This window comes from Penaeus vannamei, chromosome 37 (assembly GCF_042767895.1).
Source record: "Penaeus vannamei isolate JL-2024 chromosome 37, ASM4276789v1, whole genome shotgun sequence".
In the NCBI taxonomy this organism is placed as follows: domain Eukaryota; kingdom Metazoa; phylum Arthropoda; class Malacostraca; order Decapoda; family Penaeidae; genus Penaeus; species Penaeus vannamei.
In genome coordinates this window covers 26,455,915-26,478,414 of record NC_091585.1, presented here as the reverse complement: position 1 = coordinate 26,478,414, position 22,500 = coordinate 26,455,915, and the positions used below count along the sequence as shown (strand labels likewise).

The following is a 22,500-nucleotide window of genomic DNA, read 5'->3' as shown; positions in this document are numbered from 1 at the left end:
CTGGAATGGGAATGGAATTGGAATGGAAATGGTGACTGGAATGGAAATGGGAATGGTGACTGGAATGGGAATGGGAGTGGTGACTGGAATGGGAATGGGAGTGGTGACTGGAATGGGAATGGGAGTGGTGACTGGAATGGAAATGGGAATGGTGACTGGAATGGGAATGGGAACATGAATGGGAATGGTGACTAGAATGGGAATGGGAGTGGTGACTGGAATGGAAATGGGGACCGGAATGGGAATGGTGACTGGAATGGGAATGGAATTGGAATGGAAATGGTGACTGGAATGGAAATGGGAATGGTGACTGGAATGGGAATGGGAGTGGTGACTGGAATGGAAATGGGGACCGGAATGGGAATGGTGACTGGAATGGGAATGGAATTGGAATGGAAATGGTGACTGGAATGGAAATGGGAATGGTGACTGGAATGGGAATGGGAGTGGTGACTGGAATGGGAATGGGAGTGGTGACTGGAATGGGAATGGGAGTGGTGACTGGAATGGAAATGGGAATGGTGACTGGAATGGGAATGGGAACATGAATGGGAATGGTGACTAGAATGGGAATGGGAGTGGTGACTGGAATGGAAATGGGGACCGGAATGGGAATGGTGACTGGAATGGGAATGGAATTTGGAACAGGAATGGAGTAGACTGGAATGGAAATGGAATGGTGACTGGAATGGAATGGAAGGGTGACTGGAATGGAACGGGAGTGGTGACTGGAATGGAATGGGAGTGGTAGTGGTGACTGGAATGGAAATAGAATGGTGACTGGAATGGGAATGGAACATGAATGGGAATGGTAGACTAGAATGGGAACAGGAGAGGATGACTGGAATGGAAATGGGACCGGAATGTGGAATGGTGACTGGAATGCAGAATGGAATTGGAATGGAATGAAGACTTCAATGGAAATTGGAATGGTGACTGGAATGGGAATGGAGGGTGACTGGAATGGGAATGGGGAGTGGCAGGACTGGAATGGGAATGGGAGTGGTGACTGAATGCGACTGGAATGGGAATGGTGACTGGAATGGAAATGGAATGGAACAGCGAATGGGAATGGTGGACTAGAATGGAATGGAGTAGATCGAATGGAAATGGGGACCGGAATGGAATGGTGACTGGAATGGAATGGAATCGAATGGAATGGAATGTTATGGAATGGAATGGCATCTGGGAATGGAAATGGGAGGCAGACTGGAAAACGGGAATGGTGACTGGAATGGGAATGGTGACTGGAATGGGAATGGCGACTAGAATGGGAATGGGATGGTGACTAGAATGGGAATGGCGACTGGAATGGGAATCGAGAGGAAAAAACGAAGGATTTGAATATTGTTTACCTGTTGGAGGAAAACAGGTAGATTGGGAATCGTCTTGAACATGAAAACAGTGACAGTGAGGATGTTGCCAATTGTAGTTCTAAAAAAAAGGAAAGTTTAAGGAGGGAGAGAGAGAGATAGATAGATGGATAGATAGATAGATAAAGAGATAGATAGATAGAGAGAGAGAGAGAGAGAGAGAGAGAGAGAGAGAGAGAGAGAGAGAGAGAGAGAGATGGATAGATAGAAACACAAAAAAAAAAAGGCAGATATATATAGATAAAGAGAGAGATAGATAAGATAGATAGATAGATAGATAGATAGACAGATATGAATACATATAGATAGATATGAATAGATATAGATAGATAGATAGAGAGAGAGAGAAGGAAAGATAGAGGCAGAGAGAGAGAGCGAAAGAGAGAGAGAGAGAGAGAGAGGGAGAGCAAAAGAGAGAGAGAGAGAGCGAGAGAGAGAGAAAGAGAGCGAGAGAGAGAGAAAGAGAGAGAGAGAGAGAAAGAGAGTGAGAGAGAGAAAGAGCAGAGAGAGAGAGAAAGAGCGAGAGCGAGAGAAAGAGCGAGAGCGAGAGAAGAGCGAGAGCGAGAGAAAGAGCGAGAGCGAGAGAAAGAGCGAGAGCGAGAGAAAGAGCGAGAGCGAGAGCGAGAGCGAGAGAGAGAGAGAGGGAGAGGGAGAGTGGAGAGAGAGAGAGAGAGAGAGAGAGAGAGAGAGAGAGAGAGAGAGAGAGAGAGAGAGAGAGAGAGAGAGAGAGAAGTTTAAAGAGATGGGGAGACAGAGATAGAGATAGAGAGACGAGAGAGAGAGAGAGAGAGAGAGAGAGAGAGAGAGAGAGAGAGAGAGAGAGAGAGAGAGAGAGAGAGAGAGGGAGAGTGGAGCGGCCGAACGGGAGAAGGGGAGAGGCAGTGAGACGAAAAGGGAGAGAGAGTTTAAGAATGGAGAAATGAAAAGAAAGAGGTAGGTAGACAAGAACAAGCAGAGAAGAAATAGCATTCATGAATCAACAACAGCAACAACAACAACAACAACAACAGCAACAGCAACAACAACAACAGCAACAACTACAACAACAAAAACAAAAACAGTGAAAAACGACAGGAAAAGAAAACAAAACAAAATACAAAAGTCCCCCCCACAAAACCACAATAAATGTACATCGAAAACGGGAAACAACACAACAACATTAAGCCCAGACGGACAAAGAGACGAGAAAAGTAAACAAAAACAAATAAAAAGGGGAGGGGAAAGAAGAGGGGAAAGAGGGTAGGAGGGTGGGGAAGGGGAAGCGAAGAATGCGGCTAAAGAAGCAGGAAAAGGGGGTCTGGGGACATTTGATATTCTAAAACAAAAAGGAAATGTTTCACAGGGAAGCTTTTCCCTTGGGTAAGGTATGAGGCTCTTGATGGCCAGGGGGGTGGAAGGGGAGAGTGGGAGGGAGGGAGGAATAAGGATGGGGAGAGGGGATGGGGAGAGGGGGAGGGGAGGGAGGAGAATAAGGATGGGGAGAGGGGGAGGGGGAGGGGGTGGAAGGGGAGGAGGGAGGGAGAAATAAGGATGGGAGAGGGGAGTGAGGGGGAGGAGGGGGTGGGAGGGAGAATAAGGATGGGGAGGGAGAGGGGAGGGGAAGGAGAATATGACAGGGAGAGGGAGAGGGTGGGAGGAGAATAAAGATGGGGAGAGGGGAGGGAGGGTAGGGTTGAGAGGAGAGGGAGTGGCAAGGGAGCAGAGGGTGAGGGAGAATGGTGTGGGGAGTGAGAGGGGAGGGGTAAAGGGAGGGAGAGGTAGGTATAAAGGGAGGAGGGGGAGGGGAGGGAGAATAAAGGATGGGGAGGGGGATGGGGAGAGGGAGGGGGAGGGGAGGGAGAATAAGGATGGGGAGAGGGGGAGGGGAGGGTGGAAGGGGAGGAGGGGGAGGGAGAATGTTGATGGGGAGAGGGGAGGAGGGGGAGGAGGGGGGGTGGGGGGAGGAGAATAAGGATGGGGGAGGGAGAGGGGAGGGGAAGGAGAATAAGGATAGGGAGAGGGAGAGGAGGGAGAATAAAGATGGGGAGAGGGGAGGAGGGGGTTGGGAGAGGGAGAGGGGAGCAGTAAGGGGAGGAGGGAGAGGGGAGGGATGTAAGGGAGCAGAGAGGAGGGGCAGAAGGGAGGGAGAGGAGGGGTATAAAGGGAGGAGGGAGAGGGAGGGAGAAGGAAGATGGGGAGAGGGAGAGGGGAGGAGGGGGCAGAGAGGGAGAATTTAAGATGGGGAGAGGGAGAGGGGGAGGGAGAGGGAGAATAAGGATGGGGAGGAGGGAGAGAGGGAGGAGGGGTCGGGAGAGGGATAGGAGGGAGAACAAGGAGGAGGAGAGGGGAGGGAGAGGAGGAGGTGTAAGGGGAGGAGGGAGAGGAGAGGAGAATGAAGATGGGGAGAGGTGGAGAGGGGGAGGGGGAAGGAGAAAATAAGGAAGGGAGGAGGGGGAGGGGGAGGAGAATGAAGATGGGGGGAGAGGGAGAGGGGGAGGGGAAGGAGAATAAGGATGGGGAGAGGGACAGGGGGAGGAAGAATTGAAGGATGGGGGGAGAGGGACAGGGGAAGGGAGTAAGAGGAGAAGGAAGGGGAGAGTGGAATGGCAGAAGTGATGAGGGAGGTCGAGGGTAGAGGGAAGAGGAGGACGGGAGAGGTCAGAGGAGAACGGAAGAGGAGAGAGGGGAGAGAGAGGGGAGAGGGAGAGGAGGACGGAAGAGGAGAGAGGGAGACGGAAGAGGAGAAAACGGAAGGGGAGAGAGGGAGAGGGAGAGTGTCGTAGGGGGAGGTAAGAAAGAGGAGAGAAAGAGAGGAGGTACAGGAGGAGGCGAAAGAGGTCAGAGGTCAGAGGAGGTAAGGAAGAGGTCAGAGGTCAGTGCGTAAAAGAAGTACGTAAAAGTACCGAGGAGAGAGAGAGAAGATAGAGAGAGAGACGAGAGAGGAGAACCGATACTGAAGGAGAGGTATAACCACACCACACCTGCGTCCCCGTGGCAGGTGCTAGAGCCGCGTGTGCTACGGGATGCGCTGACCTCCGAAGAATGTGTTACGCAACGGAGTCCGGGAAATAACACCTCACTCCAGGACGAAAGAGTGCGAGGCGAGAAGAACACATAGAGTATGTTTAATTACAGAGGGAGAGATTAGGCATGAGGGAATGATTAGGAATGGGAAGAGAAGGAGTGGGGATGGAAGGAGGGGAGAGGGAAGGGGTGAAGGAGAGGGAGGGGAGAGTATTGAGGAGGGAGAGAGGAGAGTGGATGGAGGGGGAGAGGGGGTGGGGGTGGAGGGAAGGGGGAAGGTGGGAGAGAGGAGAGGGGAGATGGATTTAAGGAGGAGAGAGGGCAGAGAGGAGGGAGAGGGAGATGAAGGAGAGGAGAGAGAAGGGAGAGAAGGCAGAGAGGCAGAGAGAATTGATAGTGGGAGGAAGGACAGAGAGATGAGAGAGAGGAGAGAAAGGGAGAGGAGAGAGAAGGGAGAGAAAGCAGAGAGATGAGATAGTAGAGAGAAAGGGACAGAGATGAGAAAGGACAGAGAAAGAGGGAGAGAAGAGAGAGAGAAGAGAAGAAGATAGTTAGAAGAATATATATTTAGAGACAGAAGTAGAGAAAGCAGATGAGATGAGAGAGAGAGAGAGAGGGGGAAGAGAGGAGGAGAGGAGGAGGGGAGGAGGGGGCTCAGGAACGAGAGCGATTTATGGGCCAGACTTTAAGGCAAACGGATTTCTTGCGTGGCTTTAGGGCGGATTAGGGTAACGGAAGGTAAAGTGTAAGGGGCGAGAGAGGAGAAGAAGACGAAGGAGAAAAAGGAAAAAGAACAAGAATAAGAAGAAAAAAAATTGAAGGAGAAAAGGGGCGCGAGAGGAGAAGAAGAAGAAGGAGAAAAATGAAAAAAGAACAAGAATAAGAAGAAAAAAATTGAAGGAGAAAGAAGAAGCAGAAGAAAGAAGAAGAACAAGATGTAAAATAATTGAAGGAGAGAAGAAAGAAAAAGAACAAGAATAAGAAGAAAAACATTGAAGGAGAAAGAAGAAGCAGAAGAAGAAAGAAGAACAACATGAAGAAAAAAAATTGATGGAGAAAGAAGGAGAAGAAGAAAAAGTTGAAGATGTAAGAAAAAGAAAAAGAAGAAAAAGAATGATTGAAGGAGCAAGAAGAAGAAGAAAGGAGAAGAAAAATAATTGAGGAAGAAAAAGAAAGAGAAGACAAAATAATGAAAGAAGAAGGAATATTTCAAGAAGAGAGAAAATAACAATGAACAAGAAAATTGAAGTAGCTGAAGAAGAAAGAAGCAGAAGGGGTAAGAACAAGAAGAAATACATTGAAGGAGAAAGAAAAAGAAGAAGAACAAGAAAATAGAAATTGGAGGAGACAAAGAAGAAGAAGACGATCTTAGAATAATTGGACGGTGAAGACGAAGACGAAATGAACAAAAAGAAAGAAGAAGAAGAAGAACAACAAAGAACAACAGTTGATGACAACCAACAACAAGAATATGAAGAAGAAAAAGAAGAAGCTGAATGAGATAAAGAAGACAGAAAGAAGACGAATTTGACGTTGAACAACAACGAACAATGAAACAAGAAGAAGAAGAGAAGAAGAAAAAGAAGAAGAAGGACAACAACCAACAACAAGAAAACGAAGTAGAAAAAAAAGAAGAACAACAACAACAACAACAACAAGAAAAAGAAAAAGAAAAGAAAAAGAAGGAGAACAACAACAACAACAAGAAAAAGAAAAGAAGAAAAAGAAGGAGAAAGAGAGCGTTTGCTTTCGGGCGACGAAAACAGCTGAAGTGAAATATGAAGGCCAAAGTCCCCGGCTTCAGAAGGAGGGAAAAGAAACTTGTCGTCAGGACCAAGTTGGAGAAATTACGAGTGGAGTGGGCGTGGGCGTGAGGGTGGGGGTGAGGGAGGGGGGAGGATGAGGAGGTTGGTAAGGGCGGTAAGAGAGGTGGTTAGAGGTGGAGGGGGTAGGGAGGGGGAGGAAGGAGAAGGAGGGGTTTATATGGCGTGTGGAGGTGGTGGGTGTGAGAGGGGTTAGGTTAGGGAGGTGGGCGTAGCAGGGGTTAGCAGGGAGTGGGCAGGCAGAGGGGGGAGGGAGGAGGGCGGGGAGGGTGGTCAGTGTGAGAGCGGGTTAGGGGGAGTGGGGTGTGGGGGATGAGGGGTTTAGAGGGAGGGAGGGCCGTGTGAGAGGGGTTAGGGGGAAGGGATGGAGGGTTTTGGAAGCGGGTAGGTGGGAGAGGGGATGAGGGGTTAGGGGGTACAAGGGTGTGAGGGGGAGGAGGGGGTTGGTGGGGAGGGGGGAGAGAGTTAGGAGGAGGGCAGTGGGAGGGCGGGGTGTGGGGAGGGGAGGGGGCGAGGTGGGCGGGTGAGAGGGGTTACTAGAGGTGTGGAGTGGGCAGTGGGAAGGGGTAGGAGGAGTGGGTGGGAGGAGTGTGGGAGGGGGTTAGGGAGGAGGGGTGGGGTGGGAGGGGGGAGGAGGAGGAAGTGGGCGGTGGGAGGGGCCAGGGTGGAAGATAGCTGGGAGGGTGGGGAGGAGCGGGTGGAGGGCGGGTGTGAGATGTGGCGTGTGAGAGGGGTTAGGGGGAGTGGGTAGTGGGAGGGGAAGGAGGGAAGTGGAGCGGGTTGGTGGGTTGGTGGGAGGAGTTGTGGAAGAGGAGTGGCAGCGAGGTGAGAGGGCAGGTGTTTTGGTGTGAGGTTAGGGGGAGTGGGTGGGAGAGGGTGAAGGGAAGGATGAGGGGCCTTTAAGTGGGCGGCGTGTGGGAGGGGGAAGAGGGGGAGGTGAGCGTGGGTGGAGGGGTGGGTGGGAGGAGGCGGAGGGCTGAGTTGGTGGCGTGTGGGGAGGAGAGTTAGGGAGGAGGGTAAGGGAAGGGGGGAAGGAGGGCGGCGTGAGGTGGGCGGGTGGGAGGGGTTAGGTGGAGAGGGTGGGAGTGGGGTGGAGGTTTTGGGGAAGCAGTGAGAGGGGGTGGGTGGGGAGGAGTTAGGGAGGAAGGGGTGGGTGGGTAGGAGGGTGGATGGAGAAGAGGGGATGGGTGGGGATTATGGGGAGGGGATGGAAAGGGGAGTAGGAGGTGAGAGGGGTGAGAGGGAGAAGAAGACTGGCAGTGGAGAGGGAGAGGAGAGAGGGAGTGAGAGAGGTAGGGAGTGAAATGAGGGGAGGATGGGGTTAGAGGGTGAGAAGAGAGAAGAGAGTTGGTAAAATGAGAGAGGAAAGGGAGGTAAGGAGGGAGAGAGGGAGAGAGAGAGAGAGAAGAGAGAGGAGATGTAAAGTAGGGAGAGAGGAACTGGTTAAATGGGAGGCAGAGGGAGAAGAGAGAGAAGAGAAGAGAGGGAGGGAGAAAGAAAGTAAGGGGAAAGTGAGAGGTGAATAGAGGGAGAAGGGAAAGAAGAGAGGGGAGGGGTAGAAAGTGAGGGGAAAGGAGGAGGAAGGAGGAATAAGCGAGATTCAAGAGGAAAGCGTGAAAAGGTTTCAAATTGAGGGGAAAATACACTCAAGTAATTATATTTCAAGAGAAGGTAAGGCCTGAATCTAACCCTTCAAATTATATCAATGATTTGGTTAAAGAGACTCATCAATAGCTCAAATGTCGATAGATAGACAGACAGATAGATAGATAGATAGATAGAGAGAGAGATGGAGAGAGAGATGGAGAGAGAGATGGAGAGGCAGAGAGAGAGAGAGAGAGAGAGATATATATATATATACATATGAGAGACAGAGAGTAGATAGAGACAGTTAGAGAGATATGAGAGACACAGGAAGAGTATATATATATATATATATATATATATATATATATATATATATATATATATATATATATGAGTACAGAGGGAGAGAGAGAGGAGAGAGAGAGAGGGAGAGAGAGAGAGAGATGAGAGAGAGAGACAGCTGAGAGAGAGAGAGAGAGAGACAGAGGGGGGAGGAAGAGAGAGGGGGAGAGAGAGAGAGATGAGAGAGATGGCTGAGAGAGAGACAGAACAGAGAGAGAGAGAGAGAGAGAGAGAGAGAGAGAGAGAGAGAGAGAGAGAGAGACAGAAAGAGAGAGAGAGAAAAGAGCACAGAGAAAGACAAGAGATGAGAATAGAAAGAGAGAGAAAGAAAACACAGACAAAGAGCACACAGAAAGACAGAGACAAATAGAAAGAAAGACAAACAGACAAAGAACAAACAAAACAAACATAAAGACAAACAAGCAAGGTAAGTAAAATACCAAAGATACACAGAGACCAGACAAACAAGCAAGGTAAGTAAAATACCAAAGATACACAGAGACCAGACACACAACACTCGAAACAAACCGACAAAGACACGAAAGACAACGAAGGAACGAACGAATATGAAAACGACAGCAGAGAGAAGGAGCAGAGAGAAGGAGCAGAGAGAAGGAGCAGAGAGAAGGAGCAGAGAGAAGGAGCAGAGAGAAGGAGCAGAGAGAAGGAGCAGAGAGATGTTAATATAGATTCAATTTTTTTGTCATTTTATTGTTTTTTTCTTGATTTCTTTTCTTCTTTTTTTCTTTTCTTTGTCACTTTTTATTGACTTTTTCTTGCTCTCTTTTTATTATTTTCTTTTCTTTGTCACTCTTTATTTATTTATTTATAAAAAAATTCTCATGTTAATATAGATTCAGATAAATATTACATCATCGCCTCTGACACTCGGTTGAAGAACCCGTCTGCTTTTTGCACAATTACACGCATTCCACTCGCGAAAAAATGGGAAGAAAAAGATAAAGGGATTTCATGGAAGATCGCGACCAAAAAAAAAAAAAAAAAAAAAAAAAAAAAAAAAATTGTGATAAATTATGTACGGAGTAATATTCGTAATGAGTTTGATTCGTCTCATAACACGCACAGGCTTGTTCTCTTTCTCTGTCTGTCTGTCTGTCTGTCTCTCTTCATCTCTTGTCTTGTCTTCTGTCTGTCTTCTCTTCTTTCTTTCTTCTTTCTTCTTCTTTCTTTCCTCTCTCTCTCTCTCTCTCTCTCTCTCTTCTTCTTTCTTCTTTCTCTCTTTCTTCCTTTTTCTTCTCTATCTCTCTTCTTCTTCTCTCTCTCTTTCTCTCTTCTTCTTCTTCTTCTTCTTCTCTCTTCTTCTTCTTCTTCTTCTCTCTCTCAGTGATTGCTGATGGTCCACACAAGTAAAAAGAAAGAGAAGACAGAAAGAAAGAGAGACAGCAGATAGCGAGAGAGCATGAGAGAGAAAGAGAGAGCGAGAGAGAGAGTACACAGACATGAGAGACAGCGAGAGAGGGAGAGAGACAGACCAGGAACAGAAAGACAGACACAGATTACAGAAAACGAGGCAGAAAGAGATATATTATAAAGTAATTGATCACCGACTTCCATAACTTTTCCTATTCTTTCCTATTTTTCCTTCTCACTATTGACATCAAAATCGCTTTGCAACGTTCCTCTCTCCCTGCAACAATAGCGACCCATTGCAATGCCCGAGACCCGACCCAACTCTTCTTTATTGCGGTATGACAAAATAAAAGCAATATGCGGATGATTAATGCAACAGAATTATGATATTTCGTGTATCCGAAGAGTTGCGAATATACACACAACGAATGTCGAATTATCTTCAACGGATATTAAGCTTCGATATAAAAATATAAAAATATAAAAATATAAAAATATAAAAATATAAAAATATCTTATTATTTATTAAGCTTCGATATGGAAGTAAGAATTTCGGAATGAAGATTCTCCTCTCTTTGCAATATACATATTTGAGGGAAGTAGGATCGAGTAAGATAAGGGAGGGAAAGGAGGGAGGGAAGGAAGGAGGGAATGAGGGAGGGTGAGAGGGAGGAAAGGAGGGAAGGAAGGAGGGAGGGAAGGAGGGTGAAAGGGAAGGGGGGAGGAAGGGAGGGAGGGTGAGAGGGAGGGAAGGAAGGAGGGTGAAAGAGAGAGAGAGAGAGAGAGAGAGAGAGAGAGAGAGAGAGAGAGAGAGAGAGAGAGAGAGAGACAGACAGACAGACAGAGAGAGAGAGAGAGAGAATAAATGAAATGAAATGAGACGAGAAAGGAGAGGGAGAACTCGTTGTAGATTCCAATCATAAAAAAATCATACGCCCAGCCATGTAGAGACGGCATCCCAGGTCAAAGGTCACTGAGTTAACCTTTCCCTTTAGAGGTCAGAAGAGGTCAGTCTCTGCTTCAGAGCGCAGAGAAGAAAATTACAAAGGTAATGATAATGATGACGATAATGATGATAATAATAATAATAATAATAATAATAATAATAATAATAATAATAATAATAATAATAATAATGTGAATACTAATAGTAGAAGTGATGAAGATAACGATTATAATGATGATTATAATGATTATAAGTATGAATATACTTATGATGGCACTACTAATGCTACTTGTAATTTAGATGGCGATAAAGATGATAATCATAATTATTATAACGACAATAACAATAATGTTAGCAATGATATGATAATGATAGTAATGATAATGATAATCATGAGGATAGTAATAAGAATAACATCAATAACACAGACAACAACGTAAACATCAACAGAGTCAATAAAAAGTGACAAAGAAAAGAAAATAAGAAAGAAAAAAGAAAGCAAGAAAAAAAACAATAAAAAGTGAATAAGAAAAGAAAATAATAAGAAAAAAAAGAGAGCAAGAAAAAAAGCCATTAAAGAGTGCCTAAGAAAAGTAATAAAGAAGGCAAAAACAAATCAAGAAAAAAGTAAATAAAGGTGACAAAAAAAGAAAAGAAAAGAAAGAAAAAAAGCAAAAAAAAATAAAAGTGACAAAAAAAAAAAAAAGGGAAAAAAACAAACAAACAATAAAGAGTGACAAAGAAATGAAAAAAAAAGAAAGCAAGAAGACGAACAAGAAGAAGAAAAAGAAGCAAAAAAAACACACACACACGAGCATCTCCATCCGTTAACCACAACCTTTCCCCTTTCTGGTTGCAGCTACTTATAAACTTTATAAACCACTTATGTGAAGTATTACGGTTATGACCAGAAAACCTGCGTCATTTGGTTCAATTTGGTCGGATCAGAACTTTTAACAAAAGCTACCGGGTTCTTATTTATATATAAAGGGTAAATAAAAAGTTCTTATATATAAAAGAAGCAAATAAAAAATTCTTATATAGAAAAAAGATATATAAAAAGTTCTTATATATATTAAAAGTAAATAAAAAGTTCTTATATATATTAAAAGTAAATAAAAAGTTATTATACATAAAGAAAGTAACTAAACAGTTCTTATATATAAAAAAGTAAATAAAAACCCTTATACATATATAATAAAAATAAATTTGATAGGTTTATGGTCTTTTGATATATTTTATTCCAATATGACGTATTTGAAGTGTCTCCACAGTCTGTAATTAAATTTCATTAGATTTTGAATGGAATGACCTCTGTCTGGCCTTCATCGTATTGTTTTACTGCAGGACATGGAAAAAAGTTTTTGTAATATATATATATTTTTTTTCTGCCTGGGCCCAGCCTGAATAAAGGTGATTATAATACGAAACTGTGAAATCTGATTTTTTTTTCATATTTGTATATACGTTTTGCCACGTTTTCTCTCTCAAAAAAAGAAAAAAAATGAAAGAAAGAAAAAATATATATATAATAGATTTTAAAAAATAATAAAGAAAGAAAAATAATATCGTCTAGCATTACATCAATAGTGATCCATTAAAAAAAAGGAAAAAATGAAAGAAAGAAAAATATATATAATAAATGAAAAAAAAATAATAAAGAAAGAAAAATAATACCGTCCAGCATTACATCAATAGTGAATTGATATTAAAATGTAGTCTGGAACTATTTCACCAAAGGGAATTTCTAAAAAAAAGGGATATAAAAATGAAATAACTGTTAATTGATAACATAAACCCCCCCAGCCCCCTCCCCCCCCCTTCCACTGCCCCCTCTCTGAAAAAGTTTATACAAAGCGGCCATTTTTTTTTTTTTTTTTTTTTTTTTTTTTTTTTTTTTTGATTACACGAAATATGAACATTTTTATAAGCCAACTCGATAAGGATTTTGATCTGCGGGAATGTTCATTGTTCAGCCCTCAGATCAACTGCATGATACTTCAGGTTGTTAAGCAGCGATAAGTGGGTGGTTGTGGAGTGTGTGTTCTGATTAAATCTTTAGTTTTTGTATACATTTCACCGGTGTTGTAATTTTGTGTGTTTGTTGGTTGGTGAATACTACTGCTGCTACTACCATCATTATTGCCACCTCTATATCGCCTCCTCCTCCTCCTACTTCTCTACTACTACTACTACTACCACCACCACTACTACTACTAGTATTGCTGCTGCTGCTGCCACTACTACGACTACTACTCCTACTTCTATTACTCTCACCACCAACACCACTATATCTACTACTTCTACTACTACTACTGCTGCTGTTGCTGCTGCTGCTGCTGCTACTACTACTACTACTATTACTACTACCACTATTACTTCTACTACTATCACCACCAACACTACTACTACTACTACTACTGCTGCTGCTGCCACTACTATTACTACTACTACTTCTATTGCTATCACCACCACCACTACTACTACTACTACTACTGCTGCTGTTGCTGCTGCTACTACTACTACTACTACTTCTACTTCTACTACCACCACCACCACACCACTACTACTACTACTGCTGCTACTACTATTTCTATTACAATTACTAATGCTACTCTTCTATTACTCCTGTTACTACTAATAATGGTAGTGATAAGGAGAAGAAATAGGATAATTATGATAATAGCGATGACAATAATGATAAAAATAACAATCATAATCATAATAAGGATAACAATGATAGTAACAACAACGACTAAGCAGGAATACAAGAAAAAAATAAGAAAACAAAAGATAGACCTGATCGTACTCAACCTTTTTTTAGGGAATACATTTTTTCTAACCTACCTCTTACCTTGCACATATTTTTTTTTTTTTTTTTTTTTTTTTAACTAGCTCTTACCTTGCACATCCCCCCCCCTCTTACCTTGCACATTATTATTTTTTCTTTTTGTTTCTTTTCTTTTTGACTCGTTATCTTTGAATTTGGAGACACTGAACACGTGTTTCAGATTTAGGACCATTCCAAAATACTGAAAGGAATACTGTTACACTGAAATTCTAAAATGAAGACTATGCTGATGGCCAGAAAATGAAAGACCTCACCATACGAACGTGACGAAGGAAAATGAAAATAACTTCGTTTAGTAATGATGGTGATAATGACGATGATGATTTAGTAATGATCATGATAATTAGTAATGATGATATTTAGAAAATGGCAGTGATTATAGTAATAACATTGATGATAATAACTGTAATAGTAGTTTTAGTAACATGATTATAATGAAATAACAACAATAACAATGAATTATATTGAATGGTGATGATAATTGCTATTAAAATTGTTATTACCGTTTTTAATAAGATTATATTTATCAATCATGAAACGAAACATTCGCCAATGTAATTAATGTTCTGCTCTTGAATGCTACAGTTAATTAAATATTTTCGATCTCAATAATGCTTTTCACTCAATTTCCCAACTTTGTACGTTTCTCTCTCTCTCTCTCTCTTTCTCTCTTTCTCTCTTTCTCTTTCTCTCTCTCTCTGTCTCTCTCTCTCTCTCTTTCTATGTATCGCTTTCTCCTTCTCTCTCTCTCTTCCCCCACCCCTCTCTCTCTTCTTTATCTATCTATCTCTCTATCTATATATCTCCCTCCCTCCCCTCCATCTTACCGTCTCACTCTCCCACTCCTCTCCCTCTCCCTCTCCCCCTTCCCCACCCCATTCCTTTTTCCAATCCACATTAAACATATTTACCCCCACCCCACCCCTCCCCTTCCCTGTCCACCCGTCCCCCGTCCCCTCCCTCCTTTCCTCTCCCTTCCCCTTCCCACTCCCCACGTCTCTCAGAGCCTCCCCTTCCCCTCACCTCCTCCCCTCTTCCTCCCCTCCTCACCCTCCCCTTCTCTCCCTCCTCTCCCCTCCCTCATATTCTCTCCCCTCCCCTCCCCTCCTCTCCCTTCCCCTCCCCTCCCTTCCTCTCCCCTCCTCTCCCCTCCCCCTCATATTCTCTCTGCTCACTGGTCCAGCGTCGCGGATCGAGCAGCCTCCTCGCTCTCCCGTGAAATCCAGATGAATGACATGTTTGGATATTGTGATTTCAACTTGGGTGTGACATTTTTTTTTTTTTTTTTTTTTTAAGCTTCGGAGTCATTCATTGTCTGTGGTGTTGGTTCATAGTGACGCGATTTGTTTATTGATACGGAGTTGTTGTGTTGGTGTTTGTCTATATTGGGTTTCTTTATTTGTCTTTATTTCTATATATGTGGCTATATCTGTATTTAGTCTATCTATCTATCTATATTAGTCTATTTTTATTTATTTATCTGTCTGACTGACTATCTATCTGTGTATCTACCTGTCTAGAGAGAGCGAGCGAGCGTGCGAGAGAGAGAGAGAGAAACAGACACAGACAGACAGAGAAAGAGAGAGAGTGAAACAGAAACAGAGAGAGAGAGAGAGACAGAGACAGAGAGAGAGAGAGAGACAGACAGACAAAGAGAGACAGAGACAGACAGACAGACAGACAGACAGAGAGAGACAGACAGAGAGAGGGAGCGAGAGCGAGAGAAAGACAGAGAAAGAGAGAGGAAGACAGACAAAGAGAGAGGCAGACAGACAAAGAGAGAGAGAGACAGACAGACAAAGAAAAAGAGAGAGAGAGAGACAGACAAAGAAAAAGAGAGAGAGAGACAGACAGACAAAGAGAGAGAGAGAGACAGACAAAGAAAGAGACAGACAGACAGAGAGACAGACAAAGACAGACAGACAGACAGACAGACAAAGAGAGACAGACAGACAGACAGACAGACAGACAGAGAGAGAGCCCCATAACCCAACGAACGAGCACCATCATTCAGCCGAGTATTATGAGCCATAGAAATGAATCACGAAGCCTTGCAATTGCATAAGCGATGCACAAACGAATTTTTTTTTCTCGAAATGATGATGCGTTATTTTTTCTCTTTTTTTTCCTTTTTTTTCGAAATGATGATGCGATTTCTTTTCTTTTTTTTTCTTTTTTTTCTCGAAATGATGATGCGATTTTCTTTTCTTTTTTTTTCTTCTTTTGTCTTTTTTAATCTGATTTGTTTTGGAGATGGTGAGACACAGTAGTAATAAGGACGAAGATGATGATTATGATAGTGGATAGTAGTAATAGTAATAATGATAATGATTGTGATGATGATGATGATTATGATTATGATTATGATTATGATTATGATAATGATAATGATAATGATAATGATAATGATAATGATAATGATAATGATAATGATAATGATAATGATAATGATTATGATTATGATTATGATTATGATTATGATTATGATTATGATAATGATAATGATAATGATAATGATAATGATAATGATTATGATTATGATTATGATTATGATTATGATTATGATTATGATTATGATTATGATAATGATAATGATAATGATAATGATAATGATTATGATAATGATGATTGTGATAATGATGATAATGATACTAGCAATAGCTGCGATGATGATGATAAAAAAAGGTAAAATCATACAAGAAATTAAGAAATCTTTCTCTGAAGATATATTTGACAAAATTCTGGTAAGAAAGGAAAATGAAGTGAAGTATGTGTTATGACGGCAGAGGAAATCCTAAACCAAATGAGAAAGAAAGAAAGGGAAGAAAATGTCTGAAAGAGAGAGAGAGAGAGAGAGAAGGTGAGTGAAAGAGATGGATGGATAGAGAGGGGGAGGACACACACACACACAACCACCACCAACCATCCAAACCTTCCACTGCCACACACTCAAACACTCACTCCATCCACTCCCTATCCACACTCCATCCACACCCTATCCCCGCCTCACCCACACTCTATTCACACCCCATCCCCACTCCACCCACACCCGATCCCCACTCCATCCCCATCCTACCCCCACTCCATCCCCATCCTACCCACATCCAAACCCATCCTACCCACACCCTATCCCCATCCTACCCACACCCATCCCCACCCTATCCCACCCACACACACCCCCACCCCATCCCCACCCTATCCACACCCGATCCCCACTCCATCCCACTCCATCCCCACCTCACCCCCACCCATCCCCACCCCCAAACTCATCCCCACCCACATCCACCCGAACCTGAAAGAAAACGAAGAACTATTATACAGATAGACTGATGACACCGAACCCTGCCTGTACACGGCCTCGAAAATGTTCAAAATGTTCCTCTCTCATTACTAATGTTTCGCAAATTCGCACTGAGAATAGTTCATTAATTTTTTTTTCCATGAATCTAGCGAAGGCCCGAAAATAGAACGTCATTTTGGGTACAGTTAATCACAATTTGAATCGTGGGGAATTAAAAAAAAAAAAAAAAAAAAAAAAAAAAAAAAAAAAAAAAAATTGAGATCTGGATTTTTATTTATTTATTTGTTTATTTTTATTTCTATTTTTTTTTGGGGGGAGGGGGGGTCCGAAATAGTGGCGGAGGAATGAAATTTACACCGGATAAACTTTTATTGCTGTGCATTATGCGTGTTTATTACGGAAATAAAGATTTTTTTTTTTTCATTTTTGGAGACACACATACACACACACATACACATACGCACACATACACATACGCACACGCACACGCACACACAGACACACACAGACACACACACACCGAAAGAGAGACAGACAGACACAACAGAGACAGAAACAGACAGAGAGAAAGAGAGAGAGAGAAAGAAAGAAAATGCGAGAGCGGTAGCGAGAAAGAGAGAGAGAGAGAGACAGAGAGAAAGAAAAAAGAGAAAGCGAGAGCGAAAAGAGAGACAGAGACAAGAGAAAGAAAGTGCCATAACAGGATTCGATTACGTCGAGAATCCTCCTCCAACTCGATTAGACGTCGACCTTAATGCATTCGGAATGTATCAGAGAAATGAAAATTTAAGGAACGAGCTCCATAAATTCTGAATGTCGTGCAGGGGGCATCCGGGGGGGGGGGGGGGGGGTGAGGGGGGGGGAGGAGGAGGGAAGGGGAAGAGTGAGATGGGGGTAGGAGGAGGAGGGAAGGGGAAGAGTGAGATGGGGGGAGGAGGGGGGGGGGTGAGGGGGAAGAGTGAGATGGGGGGGGAGGAGGAGGGAAGGGGAAGAGTGAGATGCGGGGGGGAGGAGGAGGGAGGAGGGGGGAAGAAGAAGTGAGGGAGACGGAGGGGGGGGGGGAAGAAGGGGGAAAGGTGTGAGGAGAGGGTGAAGAGAAAGGAGAAGGGGAGAGAGGAGAGGGATAGGGGTGGGGGGAGGAGGATAGAGAGGGAGCAGGAAGAATTTGAGGAGAGAGAAAGGGGGGGGGAGGGGAATGGGCGGGGGAAGGATGTGGGTAAGTGAATCGAAGGAGGAGGAGAAGGAGGAGGAACGGAGGAAGAAGCGGGTAGGGGAGAGGGGAGAGGAGGGTGAGGAGGACGAGGTAAGAGCGAAGAGGAAGGTGAAGAGGAAAAGAGGAGGAGAAGGAGAAGAGGAGAGAGGAGAGGAGGAAGAGCGAAGAGGAAGAGGGAAGAGGAAGAGAGAAGGAGAAAGAGAAAGAGAAGAGGAGAAGGAGAAAGAGGAGAGAAGGAAGAGGAAGAGAGAAGGAGAAGGAGAAAGAGAAGAGGAGGAGAAGAAGGCGAGGACGGGAAGTGAGGGCGAAGAGCGAAGAGGAAGGTGAGGATGAAGAGAGGAGGGGAGGGGAGAGGAGGGGGGGCGGGTACACCTTAATGCAGAAGGTGTGCGAAGTGTGGCGGAATCAGAGGAAAGAATCGTGGAAAAGAGAGTGTGGTGGCGGGGAGTGTGAGAGGAGGGGGAGGGGATGAGAGGAGGGGTTGAGAGGAGGGGAGGGTTAGGGGAGTGGGTGAGAGGTGGTGGGGAGGATGGGGTAGGGGGGTAGTGGAGTTGTGAGAGGAGGGGGGGGTGTATGGGAGTGTGAGAGAAGGGGGGGGGTATGGGGGTGATGATATAGGGGAAGTATAGGGGAGGGAATGAGAGGGAGAGAAATAGGAAAGTTAAAAAGAAAGGTGAACAAGAAAGAGAAAAAAAGGAGGGCAGGATGAAGGGAGAGGGGAGGAGAGAAAATTTGAGTTAAAGATAAAAGGGAAATGAAGAATGAGAGGGGGAGTAATGGGAGGAAGAGGAAGAAGAAGAAGAAGAAGAAGAAGAGAATGAGGAGTAGAGGAGAAGGGTAGGGAAGAGAGAAGGGAGTAAAGAGGAGGAGTAGGAGGAGGAGGAGGAAGAGGGAGAAGAGAGAAGGGAGTGAAGAGGAGGAGTAAGAGGAGGAGGAAGAGGGAGAAGAGAGAAGGGAGTGAAGAGGAGTAGTAATAAGAGGAGGAGGAAGATGGAGAAGAGAGAAGGGAGTGAAGAGGAATAATAGGACAAGGAAATAGAGGGAGAAAGATGGATAGGAAATACAAGGATAGGATTACAGATGGATATGTGACGGATGGGTTGTCGGACGAGGCTTGGGAGAGGAGAGAGGCCTCTGTGGCATAATTGCAGTCTTTTGAGTTTTGATTTTCGTTTTGTCTCTCTCTTCTTCTCTCCTCCGTTTCGGCTTCGTTATCTTCATCATTATCGTGGCACTTATTGCTATCATTATCTCTGTCCTTCTTTCTCTGTCTCTCTTCTTCTCTCCCTCGTTTCGTCTTCGTTATCGTTATCATTATCGTAGCACTTATTATAAACCTTTATCTCTGTCCTTCTTTCTCTGTCTCTCTTCCTCTCTCCTCCGTTTCGGCTTCGTTATCTTCATCATTATCGTGGCACTTATTGCTATCATTATCTTTCTCTTTCTTTCTCTGTCTCTCTTCTTCTCTCCCTCGTTTCGGCTACGTTATCTTCATCATTATCGTGGCACTTATTTTTATCATTATCTCTCTCTTTCTTGCTCTGTCTCTCTTCTCTCTTGTTTCAGCTTCGTTATCTTTATCATTTTCGTAGCACTTATTGCTCTCATTATCTCTCTCCTTCTTTCTCTGTCTCTCTTCCTCTCTCCTCCGTTTCGGCTACGTTATCTTCATCATTATTGTAGCACTTATTGCTATCATTATCTCTGTCCTTCTTTCTCTGTCTCTCTTCTCTCTTGTGTCAGCTTCGTCATCTTTATCATTATCGTAGCACTTATTATTATCATTATCTCTCTCGATCATTATCTCTCTCGATCTTGTGGCACTTATTATTATCTTTATTTTTCTCTTTCTTGCTCTGTCTCTCCCCTTTATTCCCGTTTCTGCGTCAGTATCGTCATCATTATCGTTGTCATTATCGTAGCACTTATTACTATCATGACCTTTCTCCTTCTTTCTCTGTCTATCTCCTTTACTCCCATTTCAGCCTTGTGTTCGTTAAGATGATCGTAGCAATTATTGCTCTCACTATGTCTCTCCTTCTTGCTCTGTTTCTCTTCTTCTCTCTTCTTTATCATTATCGTAGCACTTATCACTATCATGATCTTTCTCCTTCTTGCTCTACCTTTCTTATTCTCTCCTGTTTTAGCTTCGTTATCTTTATCATTATCGTTGTCATTACCGTGGCACCTATTACTATTATTATCTTTCTCCTTCTTATTCTTCGATGGCGTTATCGAGTTGTTATTCTCCTTTTCCTCCTCTTTATCGTTTTACTCTTCCTCCCCATCGCTCTATTGCTTCTCTTGAAAGTCGTCTTCGTTGTAGGTCTCTCTCTCCTTCTTCGCTACCTTCTCTTCTTCTTTTTATTCCTCTTCCTCTTCCTCCCACATTCCTCTTCCTCTTTTTCCTTCTCTTTCTCTTCCTCCTCGTCTTCCTCCTCTTCCTGTTCCACCTCCTCCTCCTCCTCCTTCTCTTCCTGTTCCACCTCCTTCTCCTCCTCTCCCTTTTCCACCTCCTCATCATCATCATCATCTTCTTCTTCCTCCTCCTCCTCCCGTTCCTGTTCCACCTCCTCCTCCTCTCCCTGTTCTTCTTCCCCCTCCTCCTCCTCCCCCTGTTCCTCCACCTCCTCCTCCTCCGCTTCTTCCTCCTCCACCTCCTCCGCTTCTTCTTCCTCTTCCTCCTCCTCCTCTTCCTCTTCTTCTTCCTCCTCCTTTTCCTCTTCTTCTTCCTCGACCATAACCCCCAGGCTTAGCAATAACAACCCCCGAAGAAAATACACATCGAGCTCTATGCAGGAGCGCCGAGGTAGTGAAACCGGGCGGGCGATGTCCGTAGACTTTTGCGCGGACAGACGATCGACGTCGGGCCCAAAGGAGGAGAATTAAAACGCAAGCGAGAAGGGGAGGGAAAGAGGTGGATGAAGGAGAGACAAGGAAGAGGGGAATAAGAGGGGAGGTGTAAGGAGAAAGCGAAAGGAGGGTCTGGGAGATATATGAGAAGGAGTCGGCTTTGTCGTATTGTCTCGACGGAGGGGTATAAAGCAGTGAATCTAGATATAGAGAGATAAATGGCGTGGATGAGGGAGGTGCAGAGAGAAGAGGTAGGAGAAAGAAGGATAATGGAAGGGGGAGATGGGTGATAAGTGGAGATAAACAGAGGGAGGAGAGGTGACGGAGAATGTGAGAATGGTGGGAGGTTTAAAAGTAAAATTCGTGGGGATATTACACCATCATCATCATCATCATCATCATTATCATCACCATCATCATCATTATCATCATCATCATCACCATCATCATCATCATCATCATCACCATCATCATCATCATTATCATCATAATCACCATCATCACCATCATCATCATTGTCATTTTCACCATCACAATCATCATAATCACCATTATCATCACCATCATCACCATCACCATCACCATCATCACCACCATCATCATCCTCATTATCATCATAATCAACATGATCACCATCATCATCATTGTCATTTTCACCATCACCATCACAATCATCATAATCATCATCACCATCACCATCATCACCAAATGCAATGCCAACAGCAAAAACAATACTGCTGCTTCTACTACTACTACTACTACTACAAGTACTACTACTACTACTGCTCTACTACTACGACTACTACGACTACTTCTACTACTACTACTACTATTACTACCACTACTTCCGCCATTACCATAACTACAACCACTACATTCATATAATTCATTTCCCATGTAAAATGAACAGAAACTAGTGTATATCAGAGAACTTTCATGAAAAAAAAAATAATGCGCAGTTTGTGAGGTCCCGGAGCAGCCATTTATACTGCTATTATTAGCCATGTTTGGTTTTAATCTGATTCGACAAGGTATGCTGCCGAAGTGAGGATAAACACTGATACAGGGCTTATGTTTAACTCTGTGTGTGTGTGTGTGTGTGTGTGTTTGGAAAGAGAGGTGTGTGTGTGTGTGTGTGTGTGTTCTTGTGTGTGTCTCTCTATTTCCTCTAACCCTCCCTCCTCCCCTTCCTTTCCCCCCTCTCACTCTTCCCCTCCCCTCCTCTCTCTCTCTCTCTCTCTCTCTCTCTCTCTCTCTCTCTCTCTCTCTCTCTCTCTCTCTCTCTCTCTCTCTCTCTCTCTCTCTCTCTCTCTCTCCCCTAACTCTCCCCTCTCTCCATCCCCCTCTCTCTCTCTCCTCTAACCCACCCTCTCTCTCTCCTTTCCTCTCTTTCCTCCTCCCCCCCCCCATCTTCGTACTCACGTATGCATGACGGTGTGCCCCGTGACGTCAGCAAGTACAGATGAAAAACGTAGTCGGTGGTCGAGGAAACGGACACCGGTTTTGACTTATGACTGTACCTCGTCTCTTTGTGACTAACGTAAACCTTTATACAGCAGGATATAAAGCACAGAGCAAGTGGAAGGGGAGGGTGAGAGGGGAGAGGGTGGGAGGGGAGAGGGGAGGGAGGGAGGGAAGAGGTTAGGGGGGAAGGTAGGGAGGTGGAGGGGAGGGAGGGAAGAGGAGGGAGGTAGAGGGGAGAGGAGAGGGGAGGTAGAGGGGAGGGAGGGAGAGAGGTGAGGGGAGGGAGGGGAGGTAGAGGAGGAGAGGGGATTGAGGGAGAGAGGATAGGAGGTAGAGGGAGAGGGTAGGGAGGGGAGGGAGAGAGGAGAAGGTA

At 44.2% G+C, this 22,500-nt stretch overlaps 1 protein-coding gene across 1 annotated transcript in view; it reads left to right on the top strand.

Annotated features, from left to right (window-relative positions):
• Nucleotides 1-22,500, top strand: part of LOC113814157 (coiled-coil domain-containing protein AGAP005037) — a gene marked incomplete in the record, with an annotated part of 653,514 nt that overhangs the window by 279,826 nt on the left and 351,188 nt on the right.